At 45.3% G+C, this 12,146-nt stretch overlaps 1 protein-coding gene across 3 annotated transcripts in view; it reads left to right on the forward strand.

The window, feature by feature from the left end:
- LOC135902106 (uncharacterized) overlaps window positions 1-12,146 on the forward strand; it is a 267,015-nt gene that overhangs the window by 39,999 nt on the left and 214,870 nt on the right. The window lies entirely within an intron of this gene.

Genomic DNA, 12,146 nt, shown 5'->3' on the forward strand with positions numbered 1-12,146 from the left:
TCGCTCAAATATAAGGCGAAGGTTATCTTTGTGCTCTTCGTATGTGCTACTTGCAACTAGAATGTTGTCAACGTAGACGAAAATGAACGGGAATCCGCGCGTGGCCTCGTCCATGGACATTTGAAAAGATTGCGCCTCATTCTTGAAGCTGTAAGCAATACGGACAAACGCAAATAACTCGAATGGAGTAATGATTGTTGTCTTCGGAATGTCGCTGGGTACGCCAAGAAATCGCTGTTCATCTATTCATCTATTTTGGGAAGGTGATATCGATCCGCAGTCGTGACGGGTTTCAAAGCTCGGTAACGACCACCAGGCGGCCAGTCAGCACTGTCCTGCTTTGGAATCAGATTGAGAAGTCAAGACCGATTGCTGGAGGAAGGACGAACAACACCGAGCTGAAGCACGTGTTCGAACTCACGGTGGGCGACTTCCAACCTCCCTCCAGCGAGCCTCTGCGGTCAGGTGGTGACAGGTGTGCCGGTGGTGGTGATATGGTGAATTACCTTGTGTTTTACGGACAGCGCATCGTTTTCGGGCTTCGTGAGTTGCGAGTACTCAGCAAGTGTGTTGCTGTACGTTGAGACCGGCCGAAACGTGCGGATGCCAGGGGAGGTGAGGTTGGACTGCAAGCCAAGTACGTCGAGAGATGTGACGTTATCCTTTAGGCGCCGATCGTGAACACTCACATCCAAGTTGAAATGCCCTAAGCAGTTCGCTCCCAATTTGGCAAAGCTGACGTTGGCAGTTATAAAGAACCACCTGTGCAAGCGCCAGAGTCCGATATCTAGCGTCCACTTGACATGATGCCAGTGTTGTTCACTGCGTGGAGCATGGATGTGGACTTGCCGCGGTGGCGATCTGCAGCCGTGGCCTAACGACAGACAGCTCTTCTCGGGAGTCGACAAGGAGGCAGGTGCGGGGGATGCGGTCGACCATAAAGAATGGGCGGCTTTGAGGGCCGATGTCGCATGCCGCCGTTAGCTACTGGCTGGTGCGTTTCCCGTCCGGAAACAGGGCGCGGTACAGCGATTTGTTGGTTCGCAAAAGCGATGCTTGTACCAGCGGAACTGCCGCGGCGACTTTCTAGATGCGCTGCGAGACTGTCAAGGTGAATGCTTGCGCTGAAGTTGATGGACAATGTTGCCACCCATCGTCAGCTTCTCCAGTGAACTGGAAAGATGGTCGACTGTTTCTTGCAGGCGCGAAAGTCTGCCTCCTTGCTTGGAGACTCTTGCAGCGACGATAGATTGCTGTGACTGAAACAAGCTGTCGCATATGCGGTCAACCAGTGCAGTTAGCCGATTGAGACTTGTCTCGTCAGAGCACGCCAGCACCATGCGTGCGGACTTTGGGAGGCGCCGCAAGAACAGCTCGCGCAAAATTAGCAGCTGGTTCTATTAGCGGAGTAGCCACCCAGCTACTGACGCAACCGCTGCAGGAGTTGTGACGACCGTTAGTCGCCGAGTTACTCAGAGAGAAGCTGCTGAAGCCTACTATGGTGCGTTGGGTTGAGGCGCTGCAGAACCGTGCATTTCAGGTTTTCGTGTACTGTGGCCGAAGGCATGCCCTCTACCAAGTCGTCTATGGCATCTGCGGCGTCGCGTGGTCGTGCGGCGACGACGTGCAGGTGTCTTGCGTCTGTAAAGTGTTGCACCGGAGTTGAAAACGGGCCTCTGCTTGCATAAACCAAACTCGAGGAATTGTGCCAAATGCTGGGAAGCTGAATCTCTGCGGCCGTGACAGGAGACGTAATGGTGGTGCCTTCTCTGTCAGCAGGAGTAGGAGCAGCGTCGTGCTTGGCAGCGTTCGAACGAAACCGTAAATACCCTTGGTCAGTGCTTGCTGGGAACGCGGTTTAGCAGAAGCAATAATACACGTTTGACAGGCTAATGGAGGATCGACTGGCTTTATTCCACAGTAAAATCAGGTTTGTCCAGTGGCTGTGGTGGCGCCCCGGTCGGGCAGCCACCTCACTTCCAAGGAAGAGCAGAGAGTAAGGAGCCCTACGTGGAGGCCTATAAAGGAAACTACACCTTGTCCCAGAAGCGGAGACAAGGTGTAGTGACGGATGGTCGCTACACCCAGAAAGCGAGAACAGCATTAAGAACTTCTTGGCGTATGGTTCAGCAAAGACTTAACGTGGCAAGTCCGTATTAATAACTTAGTTAAACAACTTGCGCAACCGGCAGGACGCCTGCATATGATTGGCTCCCTTATTCCTCAGTGGCAAAAGCAAAATTTGTACGTTTCGCTCTTCAATTCGAGAGACTGTTACGGCTTACCAGGAATGGGGAACAACAAAAACTATAAACTTATTGTGCTGCAAAAGGCAATGATTCGTTGTTACGGAGAGTACCGTGGTAGTAGCGACAGCTTGCTCACATCAACACTGTTTTATAAACATCAAAGGCTGAAAGCAAGGCAAATACACTTTTTTAAACGGCTAAATGTGGTTCATAAAGATAAGATGTACAAAAGGAAAGAAAATAGTCGGCGTTATTGTGCAGGAAGAAATTTACGCCGATTGGCAAGAACGTGGACAAATATGGACAGCAACCAATGTAATACCAGGCAATGCGATTAGTTCATGAAGTGGAAAATAGCTTATACTTTGACGTTAGTTCACGTGGCTTCATATATAAGGTAAAATATTTTTCTGGAAGAAACGAATAATTTATCAGTGCCAATCTATATTGCGCAGAACTTATATGAAAATTATATTAATTTCGGCATACGTTGGCGTGACTCAAAAGTGTTTTGTTTCGCTCCTTGTCTACTACTGTATGAAACGCCTCCGTCATTAGCTGCTCTTGAAATTACTTAATACTACTTTGCTATCGCTCGTGGCGTTCCATGATGCGTCAAGTATTTTTTTCTGTAAGACATGTGTATCGGTTGCGAACCACAGGACAGAGACTTTCTCAGGCGTATAAAACACCTTTTGCCTCGGTACCTTGTGTATGTTTGCAAGAAAGAAATAACGATACTAATACTAATCCATAAACTACCAAAGGGAAATTGGTGGACTAGCGGCTTCCATTTGGTCCCTTGGATTTCTGACCGTATTGGTAAATAAACCAAACTTGTACGTACTCTACTCAAGTTACCCAGGGAAAACACGGAGAAGGCGGGAGATGGAAATTCAAGATGAGCAAACCGAGAACAAGGTGAAAGCACCTTGTTTTCGTTTTGCTCATCTACTCTAGATACTGTATTTGAAATACTTTTGTGAATATTTTGGTATTTCGGAGATACTTTTGCGCCCTTGCATTTAGTACAGTATGTTGAATAGTTCTCCGTGGTATTTGGCGCTCTGATTTAGCTTAATATTAAAAGTACTTCTACTAGAGTTGACCGGTTGCAGATCCACAAATTCCTTGACTCGTCAAAAACTCGCGACTCGTTAAGAGTGATGACGTGCACTCGTATTTGTTGAACTGTTGACATTACCGCTGTTATGACATTACGACCCTTGCCTAATCTTTCTCTCTGGTGTCTTGCACACGATCAGTGGAAAAAAAATATACACTCGCCACCATTTTATTACCTATAGCTAGCAAGGGCCGCACACTAGAAACCATCAGATCACGTGTTTAGAAGCAAAGCTTTCTTTACCCACCATGCAGTGCTTGGCTGTGTCATCACCGTGTGTAAAGCAGGATTAAGGCGTTAGGGACAAATAGCAACAGTAAATAGGGCTGCTGCGGGGGACAATGTGATAATAGAGGGTGACTTGCTGGGCCAACTGGATCTGTCAAAAGTGTTCGATATGTCATCTCGCTAGGGCATTAATTTGGTCACTAATATGGGTCGATTCTCGAGCCAGTGTGATAAAAGTTTGGCATGCCGTGTCTGATAATACTATCACTTTAGAGGCTCATGTATACCGAGCTTCTTAACCTGTTTCTCCTAGTTTTGCGTGGGTGTGTCACCGAGAAAACGCAGGAAGAAGTCTTTCACAGAGCTGAGGTGAGGTCACCGGCTGTGACGTTAGGATGTACAAGTTGTGCCACTGGTTTAAAGGTCACTAATGGTGTTAGTGTAGTTCGGTGCCACCATAAAAAAAAAAAACATTCACCTACATCACTGCCCCTTCAAACACCTTTGGAGGTTCAGTACTTCACTTACAAAACTCGGTAACGTTGTCCGTCTGCATTCCTTGTCTCAAAAAAAAAAAATTCGACGTGCATTTCATTTTAAACGCCTCAATGTGGTTCTCCCACATGGAATGCAGGAGCGCCAAGGTCTACCGAGATGTATCCCTGAAATTTCATGTCATTGCAGTTCCCGCAAATGCCTCCCCCTCCCCAACCATAACTCCTTTACCACCGCCCAAACCAGCAGACTAGAGAGTTGGCTAGAGACTAGAGAGGCTACAGACTAGATAGAAGAAGGCAACAGAAAGCAGCCATAGCCAGAACTACGTTTCGTGTCTGTGACATTTAAACGTAGCGTAGTTCGATTACCACATTTATTTATGCCAAAGGCCACATGGCGGCTCTTTCTGCTCTTCCACACGCCGAATCTACCCACTCTACTCTGTCAGTTCGCGCTGAGGTTGGCGAGAAGTCAAATTAACACGGATGGGAAGATTGGTTCGGGTTCCAGGATCAAATAGCATGAATTTGTCATACATAGACTCACAGGCAGGCGGTGTGAATGGCAAGAGCAAATACCAAGATTGCCCGGGAAGCGGGATTGTTGCGATAACTATCGATAACTATCGACATCGACAAACTCTCAGGCATGCAGGACAGTCTTACCAGACACTAAAGCCAGCAATGGTACCGACGTTCTTATTTATTTTTTCTTTATTGACTTTTATTCGCGAGGACACATTGAGTCTTTTCAATTTTTTTGTTCTGGCTACCCTCGGCCTGCCAAAGCCAACCAAAGCGCATGCGTCTTTCTCGTGTTGCCCCAAACACACGCGGCACACCTCGGTGCGCGTTCGTTTTTCTCTGGCCGAGTGGATATTTACGTGGCAGAGTTTTGGACGCTTTTTAGCTAGCAGACAAGAACAACAATGGTCGCTCGCTGGCATCACTGTGGTGACTCGCCGGATCTCAATGCGTTAACTTGAGCGCAACCTCTCCGCAAAGTGCTGTCTCCCCCGTGTAGGATATCGAACAGTGTGCATATACTTCTCTGTGGATCAAGCGTCCCACGTTTTCTTCACTATTCCTGCGGCAGCCACATTAGCTGCCCAAAGAAGGCGTTCAATTTTGGCCAACATGCTTTTCCTCGCGTTATTTTTTTCATTTCGGTGCCACCACTCAACAAAAGAGAAAAAGTCATTGTTGTAGCACAGTGAATTGTCGCATGGTGAAAATTTTGTTACTTCTTTCTTTACGGAAAGTAATTTGCCACGGGAGGCTTCAGTTGCCGGATACTCTTACTATACTATCGCTGTTTTAATTATGTGTACACTCCAGGCGCATTCCTGCCGTCGCCCTCATGTTCCGTATAAAGTCCTATGCGATGACATAATGACTGCGCGCCACATGCTGTATGTGCGAGTGAAAACAGGAGGGTGGTGGTGGCATGGGTGAGTCGACGATGGTGGCTGAGTCTTGTGTGCGCAAGGGAGAGAAGCGGAGACGAAGCGTGCCGCCTGCCGTTGAACGCGATACATCAGGGGTACATCAGGGGTGCGGGCTTTAGGATTCTGTGACCTATAAATCTGTGATTGCGCAACATGTTTGTTTGCCTTGTTTGACAGATTATATGGAGTTGCTTTTTCATAGATACGTACATTTACTGAAGACTTTTACCTATATTCAAAATCTTGTGAGGTTTTGTGCATACGTACACTGAACTTCATTTCCAGTGACACTTTTTTGCCCTTTGCGAAGCTGTGTCTTCGCATCTATATATTCCATTGTATCTTTTTGTTTCTAATGCACGAGGATGAGTCAAATGAAAGGGAGCAATAATGGTTTGGTTCATTATCTTCAAGGTATGCACGTAGCGCACAGGCATCTCTAATTTATAAATGTGACACACAGGTGTGAGGATAAATTTTCTTTAATGCTCTGATGAACTGGGTTCTCCCACATGGGTTCGGAACGGAACCCATGTGGGAGCCCATTAGAACCCATTATGAACCCAGAACCCATTATGAACCCAGAACCCATTATGTCACGGAACATAGTTCCGTGACATAATGGATGCTGCAAAAGTTGAACAGCGTGGTGTCCTGAGGTTTTTGATAGCCGATGGAGTTTTCCAAAACAAATTAGTTGCCCTACAGCTGCCGTTTGCCAAACATTGCATTTCATTGGTCACTGTGAAGCGTTGGAGCAAACTGTTGAAAGAACGACGTTATGGTTGCAAAGTGAATCCATGACTGGGTCAAAGCGACCATTCAGTCACGCCCAACGCAATTGTGAAGGTTGGTGAGCCGATTAGAAAAGAATGGAGGATAAGCATCCATTGACTGGCAGAGTGTGTGAACATCATTCACGGTTCAATTCACGCCATAATTCATGAACATCTCGGTTATCGGCTGTCTGCGCAATCAATCCTGAAGATTTTGAAGCACTGCCAGAAGACGGAGAGGTTCGGCGCTGCCTTGACTCATCTGATCCGGTATCACAATGAGGGTGACGACTTCTTTTCTGCAATTGTGACCTGGGACGAATCATGGTGCCACTACTACGAGGCTGAAACCCGACGGAAATGATTACAGTCGAAACATTCGAATTCACCACCCCCCAAGACAGCAAAGGCCGTTATTTCCGCCTGAAAGGTCTTCTTGACCTCTCTTTCGACCGTAAGGGACTGAGCGAATTCGCTAAATATGGAGAGACTATTAATCATTTCCAATATTGTGAAACGCCGAATCGGCTGCGTGTTGCAATCAAGAACAAATGACGTGGAAAAGTGATGAATGGGGTCATTTTTCTCCAGGAAAGTGCCCGTCCCCACGTCGCTGATGCGGTTAACGTAAAACTGGCGAAATTCAAGTGGAAAACGCTGCAGCGTCCGCCATACAGCCCAAACCTGTCGCCTTGCGACTTCCACATTGTGAGGCAATTAAAATAAAAAAAGAGATCAAGGGAACAAGATTTGTATCCAGCGATGACTTCAAAGAGTCAGTTGCAGACTTTTTGAAGCCGCAACCCAAGGAGTTTTAAGAGACGGGAATCACGTGACTCGTTATTCATCGGGACAAATGTCTAAATGCTCATGGAGACTACTTTTAAATGAAGTACCTCGTTTGTCACATATGAACATTCGCTCACTTTCATTTGACTTGCCCTCGTTTATTTTGCAGAACTGCTGCTTTTTATTGTGCTCTGTGTTGCGACTATAATTTCGGTGCATTTACTCATAATACACGACCGTTGACAGCTGCTCCTGCGCAATATATGGGCACAAAGGACAGAGTCATTGAGATTTTTGCTTTGCGGTTGCATATGTACAAAAACATAAACAAGATTCTTGAATGACAAAGTTTAATTAAAATATTTGTCCTGAACATGTTCATTTCACGGCCTTTACATTTCTCATATCAGCGGCAAGCACTGCTTTGGTGGTTTCGTGTTGACATAGTTCTAAATTTGGTGTGATAATTTCGTTGCTTATTAAATAAACAAAAAACATGCAAGCGTTGATATCAGTCATTTCGGGCACAATTTTTGGCGTATACGAGTATATTATTTTAAGAAAAAGTACATGATGTAGTCATCTTGACAGTGTGTTGTGTTTAAGAATTCGTTAGCAGCGTCTTTGGCTGTAGCAATGCAGTTATCTTTATTTCTATTTTATGTATATTCCTTAAAGGCCCAAAGTGGGCATTACGCGAGGGGACATGGCATACAGTAATCATGAACTAGAGTGGTGATTGTTACCAAAGCACCATGTTTGGATGAAAGAAGAGCAAAAAGTCATCAAAAAAGAAGAGCGAAGCTCACAACATAAATATGAAAAGCACGTACATAACAAGAGCACTACTTATGGCTTATACAGCATCAATGCTAACATGGCTAAAATTGCTGATCGGTTTCAAGGAAAGCAAGTAAAGCAGATTGGAAAGTTGATTGCTGTGTGCGGGCGATAGTGCTAGCGGGCAGAGAATTTCACTAATTGATCGAGAAAACGAGGAGTGAATACTGATGTTTTATTTTATTGTACGAGAAATTATAGGTTTTGTGTTATGTTCATGGCCGATGCCTGTGGAGATGTAGGAAGTGAGGTGAATGAAGGTTCCGTAGAATGGCGAATCACTGTGGTATAATCTCTAGAAGAATGATAGGCGGGAAAGTTTCTGCGCATGAGAAGTGGTGAAAAATTTAGACTTCCTTTAAAGGAAGATACACTTTCATAACGAGAATAAGATGACAAAATAAACCGTGGAACTTTGTTTTGAACAGATTCAAGCATGTCATTGAGGTTTGCCGTGTGCGGGTGCCATACTATCGAAGCGTATTCTAAGGATGGTGTGATTACATTGTTATAGGCGTGAAGTTTAGTATCTTTGTTTGCAAGTTTCACTCGGTGTTTCAGAAGATCAAGTCCTTTTAATGCTTTGCCGGTGATGCATTTCACGCGTTCAGTCCAAGATAAATCGAAATTTAAGTAAACGTCTAGATATTCTACTGATGGAACCGTTTCAATTACTGTGTTGTTTACAGCGTATACATTAGACGACAGATCTGGAACGGGAGAAAAGCGTACGTCCTTCGTTTTATGCACATTAATTTTTATTTGCCATTACCGGCACCAGTCCTACATTTTCTCAGGTGTGACTGCAGATGGGTATGTCATTTGGGCCCATGATTTCCCTGCATATGACACAGTCATCGGCATACAGTGAAGAGGCAATGCTGGATCCTATACCACTAAAGTACACTAAGAACCATAATGGGTCGAGCACGGATCCCTGAGGTACTCCTGACTTGACGATGCTGGAACTAGAGATAACATAGTTAAGTTTGACTGATTGAACCCTGTTAGTAAGAAAACCGTTGATCCACTGGGTTGTTTTATCATCAAGCTTAAGATTCCGGATTTCAGACATTAGTCGCATGCGTTGCACGCAATTGAATGCCTCAGAATGGTCAACAAAAATTGCATCTCTATAGGAAGTTGCTCAAAGAATAATGACGATTAGTTAGCAATCCAAACAGCTGAATCGCACAAGAATGGTTATTACAGCAGCCATGTTAGTTATTTATTAGCAAGAAGTTTTTGTTCAGGTGTGAAACTATATGGGTAAACAGCATATGCTCGTGTATTTTGAATGTAATAGTCGTTGGAGAGATCGGTCGGTAGTTATTAACACAAGATTTCACACCGGATTTAAAAATAGGTATTACATATGCTGATTTCCAATGTCCTGGGACGCAACCTCTGTCAAGTGACTCTTGAAATATTAGTTTCAATAAGTATCCTCATTTGTTGCAGGTTCATTTCAGAAGTTTGGCGCTGATGCCATCAGGCTCAGGAATAGCGTAGTATTGAAGACGCTCTATCGCGCATGCTACACCACGTTCAGTAATGACAATCGGCAGGAAGGGATCATAGATGGAAATCTCTGGCAACGCTTGCGAATCTAGTGGAAGTTCATCTGAAGATAGAGAGGCGAACTGGTCGCTGAATATTTCCACATTTTTCTCAGCTGATAAAGAATTGCCATGCGTGCTTTCTAGGGGTGTCTGTGAATTAGTCTGTTAGATTTACGACGCGCCAGAACTCTTTCGGATCTGTTTTTATGATTATTTATAGACTAGTATATTTGATCCCTTGACAAATTTTGTAAGGAGGAGGGTGAGCTGCCACATGAGCCCCCTCCACCTCCTTTCCCCCCTTAACGAAATTTCTCGCTACGCCAGTGCGTCTTACCGTTAGCAACGACGACCTTTCTAAGCTCGTGGTTCATTCCAACTTAAGAGTTCGAAGAGGAGAACGCCATAGCAGCTGATTATGACAATCGAGCAAAACGTGTGCTGGCTAAAAGTGGCTGCTGGATCGCCGACATCGAGTGAGAAAGAAACAACGCTATGAAAATGCCCGAACGCGTCACAGCCAGAAGCGAGACCTCGACTAGGTTAGCAGGAGCTCGAATAACCAAAACTGGAAATAAAAACAGTTAAGGGCGACCTTAAATTGGGGACAATATTTTGGGGGAATTTGAACCGACTCTTCACAGAAACGACGCTCTGACCTCTACAAAGTTTTATTATCTGCAAAAGTTCCTCAACTAAAGAAGCAGCAGCAGCCATCGCAGGGATACCAACATGAGAGGCTTGCAATGCTGATGCCCTCGCATTGCTAAAAGAAACGTACGGGAAGCGCACAAGAATCGTCCTGTACCATTCGGCGGCAGTATGAATTCTCCCCAACGTGAACGATGTAACAGACATATGTGATATGCGCACGCTCTATCACGCCGCAACAGCTTATATCATGTGTATAGGGGTCCAATAGACTCCAAAGTTCACGTATTTTTCCATGCTATTCGACATCTTGGAGTAGGTATTATCATACAATATTGTGCTCGCGTTTACACGGAAAAAACGACACTGCGTCATGAGGCCGCGATTTCCTCAAAGCCTACCTCAAGGAGGCTGTACGGCAGTTTCACCAGCAGCTTCATTGGACACCAAGATGGATGACTTCCGTTTTATGAGAGTCGAATTCGATAGTCGTCAGCAGTGGGCCACGCGTAATCAAATACCTACTATCGAGGAGCCCAATAGCAGGCACAGAGCAGCGCCAACAGCCGCAATTTTACACATTACATCCAACAACAAAAAAAACCATTTCTTTTTTTGTCGTGGAGACAAGCATGGGAAGTTACGACGCAAATATGTTCATTCCGAGATATAAGGAACGGTTGGGAAAAGCCCGCAGATGATTGTGCTGGTAATCAAGATGACACCGAACTAAAGAGTGGACAATCAAGTTGATTTTCTCATCATGCCACGAGAGACACACATAGAATATGTGTGATACAGCATAGAAGGAATGGAGCACGTGGAAAACGGAGTGAAGTACCTCCGTCTGCATGTTCACCACTACACTGGCATCAATCGAAGTCATCAAGCAATTCAAAGCTCTATTTATCTCCGAAACTATCGTGTACTGATTGTCAGCAACGATCGCAGCAAATGGATCCGTTCCATTTTTTGACGGCGGAAGCCAAAGACCTTTTATTCTGCAGGACCTGGTTTCGAATCTACAACTAAAAGATTTACGGAAGACTCAACTGGTGGGGAAAGCGTTCGGCAATGTGCCTCACTCAAGCATAAAAGCTCAAGGACCCGGAGCTTCTGCTACAGAGTCAGTACAGCGCTGTACAGCGCACCATAGAAGCTGTCACAATATCTGTAATTTTCCATGTGACCTTACCGGCATTGAACAACGCCTTCGTTCTGCAGTTTCGACACGATGGCAAGAATCATGTGGACTATCATGTAGCGGTGAAAGCGCGTTGACGTGGAAACGTGAAACAGTCTGCTTATTCGTGCAGATCATCTGTGGAAAGTATTCACAAGTGAAGTTATTCGCTCTCATGACACCCCCGGTCTCGCCGCAACAATCACCAAGTTCGGGCTGACGCTGCAAGCACCATTTCATCAAGCGGCGTTTCTAAGTTTTGATCCTCCACTCATGCATGATGAATCAGTGTGTTACGCTTCCAGTGCACTAAAGAGGAGTGAACAGAAATTCTTCGCCATAACCGTGAGAAGTTTGCTACTACCAAAATGACTGACTTACGCACATCGCGTTATTCTTCCGGAAAGCAAAGTCTGGTGGACCTGATCACTATAAGTCTGCCTGCAAAGGCTCTCACGTGAAGCCGCACTTCTTAGAACAGCGCAGAGTGACAGCGTCAGTATGAGCCCGTAAGGCCAGTCGAATCAGCTGGCAGCTCAAAAAGAGATTGTGATACATATTTGGAGCTCTAGCCAGAGAACACTCTCATGCAAATGCATAATAATGTGGAGGGTATCATAAACCTGAATAAGTTTAACCATCTGTCGAAGGCTTTACGATTGACAGCATTGGAATGCAAATTTGTGGAGAGAGCCCGTCGCGAAGGCTAGACATCTCCACAATCTACTAGTAATCTTGCCGCAACAACATGGATTTACAAGACAGCTAATCGCTCGGGCACCCTGCCATGGCTTGCA

This window comes from Dermacentor albipictus, chromosome 3, assembly GCF_038994185.2.
Source record: "Dermacentor albipictus isolate Rhodes 1998 colony chromosome 3, USDA_Dalb.pri_finalv2, whole genome shotgun sequence".
NCBI classification, from domain to species: domain Eukaryota; kingdom Metazoa; phylum Arthropoda; class Arachnida; order Ixodida; family Ixodidae; genus Dermacentor; species Dermacentor albipictus.